At 43.1% G+C, this 6,753-nt stretch overlaps 2 long non-coding RNA genes across 2 annotated transcripts; both read left to right on the forward strand.

Annotated features, from left to right (window-relative positions):
- The first annotated feature begins 3,338 nt into the window (after nt 1–3,338).
- LOC139025221 (uncharacterized) lies at nt 3,339–5,005 on the forward strand. Its single transcript, XR_011476695.1, has 3 exons — nt 3,339–3,810; nt 3,953–4,115; nt 4,911–5,005. It is a non-coding gene; the product is annotated as an uncharacterized lncRNA (long non-coding RNA).
- A 252-nt stretch (nt 5,006–5,257) lies between these two features.
- LOC139025222 (uncharacterized) lies at nt 5,258–6,183 on the forward strand. The gene is made up of 3 exons (XR_011476696.1): nt 5,258–5,753; nt 5,941–6,005; nt 6,118–6,183. It is a non-coding gene; the product is annotated as an uncharacterized lncRNA (long non-coding RNA).
- Nucleotides 6,184–6,753: the final 570 nt, after the last annotated feature.

A 6,753-nucleotide genomic window follows, 5' to 3' on the forward strand; every position in this document is an offset into this window, starting at 1 on the left:
GCGTCAACTTCAAGAGTTCTTTAAGAGTCAACTCAAGAGTCAACTTCAAGAGTATACTTCAAGAGTCTCTTCAGAGTATACTTCAAGAGTCAACTCAGAGTCAACTTCAGAGTATACTTCAAGAGTCTACTCAAGAGTCAACTTCAAGCGTCAACTTCAAGAGTCAACTCAAGAGTCAACTTCAGAGTTCTTTAAGAGTCAACTCAAGAGTCAACTTCAAGAGTCAACTCAATTCAAGAGTCAACTCAACATCCAACTCAATATTCCATTACCTTCAGATTGATGTGCTGCTGAAGGGTCTGGGTCTCTTTAGTGTAGGTCACAAGCTCTTTGGGAACGAAGTCAATCTGTACTATTTTTGACGCTCCAAGTCGTGCATCCTGCGCTGAAAGATGGAATAAATAATTTAGAAGACATACAGGGACACTCTGCTATCAGTCAAGAAAAATATAACCTTTGTGTAAGTCCTATGGGCTCTGGTCAAAAGTAGTGCACTATATAGGGATAGGGTGCCATTTGGGAGCAGAATCAAGAGGAAAGACTTACCCCAGCTCAGAGTCTGCCTGCAGCTGGAGAGCAGAGGGGTCCGTGTCCCACTGCAGGGTCCTAAACACAGCAGCAGGGGGGCCAAAACAACACAAATGAGTCCATACATCAACTCAAGGGACATCACTTTTAGAACATATGAATTCATGCATGACAGTGTGTACGCAAAACAAACATTAAACAAAACACAGGATGGATCCCAAAGTGCCACGCTATTTTCTATGTAGTAGCCACAACCATTTTGACCAGGGGCTCATAGGACTCTGGTCAAGAATAGTTGACTATATGGGGAATAGGAGGGCATTTGGGACAGAGACACATTCACGGTTCCACTGCTCAATAGAAGTTACATTCACAGTTCCACTGCCTCAATAGAAGTTACATTCACAGTTCCACTGCCTCAATAGAAGTTACATCCAGTTCCCTGCTCAATGAAGTTACATTACAGTTCACTGCTCAATAGAAGTTACATTCACAGTTCCACTGCCTCAATAGAAGTCATTCACAGTTCCACTGCTCATAGATTACATTCACAGTTCCACTGCCTCAATAGAGTTACATTCACAGTTCCCTGCCTCAATAGAAGTTCAATTCACAGTTCCACTGCTGTCACTGATGTCACATAATCACAGTGATGTCACATAATCAACTGATGTCACATAATCACTGATGTCACATAATCAACTGATGTCACATAATCAACTGAACTGATGTCACATAATCAACTGATGTCACAAAATCAACTGATGTCACATAATCAATGAGTCAACATATCACCTGATGTCACATATCAAACTGATGTCACATAATCAACTGATGTCACAAAATCAACTGATGTCACATAACGACAACGACGACACTGAAGTCTCCCTGAACAGAAACATCTTCTCCATAATCACTAGTCAATCGACTCTGGTTCTTACCTATATCTGATGTTCCATTACAAGATGAAAAGAGAAGGGATAAACATCAGATACTCGTGCCACTGTGCACATATACATTGTCTGAGTCCCAAATGGCACCTTTTCCCTACATAGTGAAACTACTTTTGACCAGAGTCCTATGGGCCCTTGTCAAAAGTAGTGCACTATATTATTTACTGTAGGGAATAGAGTGCCATTTGGACGCAGACATTCCCACAGTTCTCATGTTCAATGTCATATGTTCATGACGTTAGCTACATTGATAAACTAACATTTACGAATTGTTAGAACCAAAGAGAGAGTATTTTAGCATACAATATACAGAATGCCAATACCAATTCTTTCCAGCTGTCCATCCATTTGTCTATGTGTTCATATAGAAAATAATTGAACAGTACTAAAATACCTTCTGCTTGTTTGTAACATGGAACATTTTCCATGACATCAATACTACATCTGATAGCAGATGTGTGTGTGTGTGTGTGTGTGTGTCGGTGTGTGTGTGTGTGTGATAGAGTAAAGAGCATGTTCCATACCTTCCACTGCCCTCCATCTACAGACTCCTGGCTGCCAGCATCACTGGTGGTGCTCACTGATTGTGAAGAGGGAGACATAGGGGTTGGGACTAAATAATGAAATAACAGGTATCCCATGTTAAGAGCTGCAGAGGCTGCACTGGTGGCCAGCAGTCAGACCCCACAGCCAAACCAGAAGGGTTCCAAATCAACAGGATGGATTGAAATGGGTTCAAAGCAAAGGAAGAAGAATTCACAAGAAAAGAGGGGGAAAATGGTCAAACCTACTTTCTGATGGAAACCCAACTGTTTGTGACATAATAATGCACGACCGCAAACTAGTGTGAAATCTTTCAATGTGTTGACATATCATATCAAATAACCATCTGAACTGAATACATAGATTCATACCTGCAGTCGTCTCTTAAAATACATCTTCATTCAAAAAGAGAGTTGGCATCAAAGCCACGAATATATAACCCGACCAACCAAATCACTGGATTTTTATCACTAAGCTTTTGGCAATGACACAATGGAATTTTAATGTGTTTATACCATAAAGGAAACAATTTGAGTCAATGAATAATGTAAATTATTTGTTTGAATATATGATATAGTGTAAACTGAAGATCATTTCATGACATGATATTTATTTTGTATGTTGACCATTACCACAAGATACACTAGGGTAGGATGATCTCAGAATGGTCAGTAGAATGGTAGGGTAGAATGATCTCAGAATGGTCAGTACAATGGTAGGGTAGGATGAATCTCAGAATGAATCAGTACAATGGTAGGGTAGGATGATCTCAGAATGGTCAGTAAATGGTAGGGTAGAATGATCTCAGAATGGTCAGTACAATGGTAGGGTAGAAATGATCTCAGAATGGTCAGTACAATGGTAGGGTAGGATGATCTCAGAATGGTCAGTAGGATGGTAGGGTAGGATGATCTCAGAATGGTCAGTACAATGGTAGGGTAGAATGATCTCAGAATGGTCAGTACAATGGTAGTGTAGGATGATCTCAGAATGGTCAGTACATGGTAGGATAGGATGATCTCAGAAAGCAATAAGGATATGACTGGTATACCTAATGGTGGTTCTGGTGAGATCCCAATACTCTGCAGCAGCGCCTCCGTCTCTCTTCGTTTGCGGTCCAAGTCAGAATCTTCAGAGCATTCTCTGTTTTCTGCTGCAGACTCTCAGACTGAACAGGTGTTGGGAGAACTTCAGTATCACTGTCTCTGTCCCAAATAGCACCCTATCCCCTACGTGGTGCACTGGCCAAAAGTAGTGCATTATCTAGGCTTGAAGTTGACTCTTGAGTTGACTCTTGAAGTATACTCTTGAAGTAGACTCTTGAAGTATACTCTTGAAGTTGACTCTTGAAATGTATACTTTTAATGTAGAGCTCTAGGTTGGTTAGTATGAATGGGTATGGTTGATATTTTCAATATGCTCTCTCACCACAGAGTGAAAGAATGTTGAAGCCTATGTTGTATGTATGTGTGTAACACAGGAGGTTGGTGGAACCTTAATTGGGGAGGACTGGCTCGTGGTAATGACTGGAGTGGAATCAGTGGAATGGTATCAAATCCATCAAACACATGGTTTCCATGGTTTCCAGGTGTTTGATTCCATTCCATTTGCTCCGTTCTGGACGTTATTATGAGCCGTTCTCCCCTCAGCAGCCTCCTGTAGTGTAGAACATAAAACACGTCTTTCCTCCCAGAAGAAGAAGAGGATGAGGAGAGCAGTGAGCCTAAAGCTTCCCCTCAGACTGACCAGCCGGAAGAGGAAGTAGAGGCAGAGGACAGTAAAGAGGGTAATAATGACTTTATGTTCTTTAACACACTGCTGTTAGGAAAAGCACTCACAACCTCTGAGGTGACTTGTTGCATAGCTAAACATATACAACCAACATATATTCTCAACACTGGTATCACAATGTGGGTGATCCCTCTCAGCCCATCCCAGAGAGCTGACGGAGGAGGAGAGGGAACAGATCCTCCACTCAGAGGACTTCCTGGTGTTCTTTGAGCGGTCGGTCTCTGTGGTGGAGCGGGCGCTGGCCGAGGAGGGAGACATCTTCTTCGACTACAGCGGCCGGGACCTGGAGGACAAAGAAGGGTGAGAACATTGAGCATGGGCGTGTCCCAAATGGCACCCTGATCCCTATGTAGTGCACTACGTTTGACCAAGGTCCATAGGGCTCATCAGCTCATCACAGCTTTGTACTGAATTTCCATTAATAAAAAAATGTAAAACTGAAAAGTCCCAGTTATTGCAGGATATCCAAGGAATAGGGCCATTTAGGATGCACACCATGTTCCCTGTGGATGGATGTTATGGGAGGAATAAGTACACATTACACTGGAGTAGCACTGGAGTGGCACTAGAGTAGAACTGGAGTAGCACTGGAGTAGAACTGGAGTAGAACTGGAGTAGCACTGTAATAGAACTGTAATAGAACTGGAGTAGCACTGTAATAGAACTGGATTCGAACTGGAGTAGCACTGGAGTAGCACTGGAGTAGAACCGGAGTAGCACTGGATTATAACTGGAGTAGAACTGGATTAGAACTGGAGTAGAACTGGAGTAGAACTGGATTAAGCACTGGTAATAGAACTGGATTTGAACTGAGTAGACACTGGAGTATAACTGGAGATAACTGGAGTAGCACTGGAGTAGCACTGGAGTAGAACTGGAGTAGCACTGAATAGAACTGAGATTAGAACTGGAGTATAACTGGAGTATAACTGGAGTCAGCACTGGAGTAGCACTGAGTAGCACTGGGAGTGAGCAAACTGGAGTAGAACGGGAGTAAGACCGGAGTGAACCGGAAGTAGCGCCGGAGTAGAACCGGAGTAGAACCGAGTAGAACTGGATCGAACATCTTTCCCATTTCCCTTTCTGCCTTATCAGGGACATGCAAGGTGATCCAATCTGTCTTTCAACCGTGTGTTCCATGACGATCACTGGTCCAAACACCGAGTAGTCACCTGCTTAGACTGGTCCCCACAGTTACAATGGAACTTTCTCCAGTTTAGAAACATATCTGATGGCTATCTACTTCCTTAATGTCCTTTATTTTGTCTATGTCAAGACCACAGAACTAGAATGAATGCCACTTTGAGTGCACCCCTGAGGTTACAGTCATGGTCAGAGGTTCCAAGCCCATTCTGTTCATTCCATTTCTATGTCAAGACAGAAGAAGAAGACTGGTTGAAGTAACAATCCAGTCCTGTTCTATACTATATTGTGTCTTGCAGTACCCGGAACTGATGGTGGCCTCTTACAACAGCAACGAGGATGCTCCACACGAGCCTGATGGATAGCGCTGTGTGTGGAACGATGAAGTTCAAGAAGACCACTCCCAGAGTATACATTTCACTGCCAGGTCAAGCAGCTGTTTGTTGATCTGATGTGACGTAAGACTGATGCTTGAGAGAGGATGGATACATTTCATCATACAACGGTGAAGTCATTTTACTTGCTAACATCAGAACACAAAGTTAAAAACATAATGGATAGGGAATATATTGATAAATATCACACGATATAATGGCAGGCAGCCTAGTGGTTAGAGTGTTGTAGCAGCAGTGTGACTGTGTCTTTAAGTCCCAGATTCAGTAGCAGCGTGACTGTGTCTTAAGTCCCAGTATTAGCAGCAGTGTGACTGTGTCTTAAGTCCCAGTATTAGCAGAGTGTGACTGTGTCTTTAAGTCCCAGTATTAGAAGCAGCGTGACTGTGTCTTTAAGTCCCCAGTATTAGCAGCAGCGCTGACTGTGTTCTTTAAGTCCCAGTATTAGCACAGCAGGGTGACTGTGTCTTTTAAGTCCCTAGTATTAGAGCAGCGTGACTGTGTCTTTAAGTCCCAGTATTAGCAGCAGCGTGACTGTGTCTTTAGTCCCAGTATTAGGTAGCAGCAGTGAGCTGTGTCTTTAAGCCCAGTATTAGGGGCAGCGTGACTGTGTCTTTAAGTCCCAGTATTAGCAGCAGCGTGACTGTGTCTTTAAGTCCCGTATTAAGGCAGCGCTGACTGGTCTTTAATCCCAGTATTCAGCAAGCAGTAGTGACGTTGTCTGTTAAGTCCCAGTAATTAGGCAGCAGTGTGACTGTGTCTTTAAGTCCCAAGTATTAGCAGCAGCGTGACTGTGTCTTTAAGTCCCAGTATTAGCAGCAGCGTGACTGTGTTCTTTAAGTCCCGCAGTATATAGCAGCATGTGACTGTTCTTTAAGTCCAGTTTTAGTAGCAAGCGGACTGTGTCTTTAAGTCACAACTATTAGCAGCAGCGTGACTGTGTCTTAGTCCCAGTATTAGCAGCCAGTGTGACTGTGTTCTTTAAGTCCGTATTCAGTAGCAGCGTGACTGTGTCTTTAAGTCCCAGTATTAGCAGCAGCGTGACTGTGTCTTTAAGTCCCAGTATTAGACAGCAGTGTGACTGTGTCTTTAAGTCCCAGTATTAGTAGCAGCGTGACGTGTCTTTAAGTCCCAGTATTAGCAGGCAGTGTGACTGTGTCTTTTAAGTCCCAGTATTAGTAGCAGCATCTGACTGTGTCTTTTAAGTCCCAGTATTCAGCAGCCGTGACTGTGTCTTTAAGTCCCAGTAGTAGCAGCAGTTGACTTGTCTTTAAGTCCCAGTATTAGATAGCAGCGTGACTGTGTCTTTAAGTCCCAGTATTACCAGCAGCTGACTGTTCTCTTTAGTCCCAGTATTAGTACCAGCAGTGTGACTGTGTCTTTAAGTCCAGTATCCTCTCTCC

This window comes from Salvelinus sp. IW2-2015, unplaced genomic scaffold (assembly GCF_002910315.2).
Source record: "Salvelinus sp. IW2-2015 unplaced genomic scaffold, ASM291031v2 Un_scaffold2388, whole genome shotgun sequence".
Classification (NCBI taxonomy): domain Eukaryota; kingdom Metazoa; phylum Chordata; class Actinopteri; order Salmoniformes; family Salmonidae; genus Salvelinus; species Salvelinus sp. IW2-2015.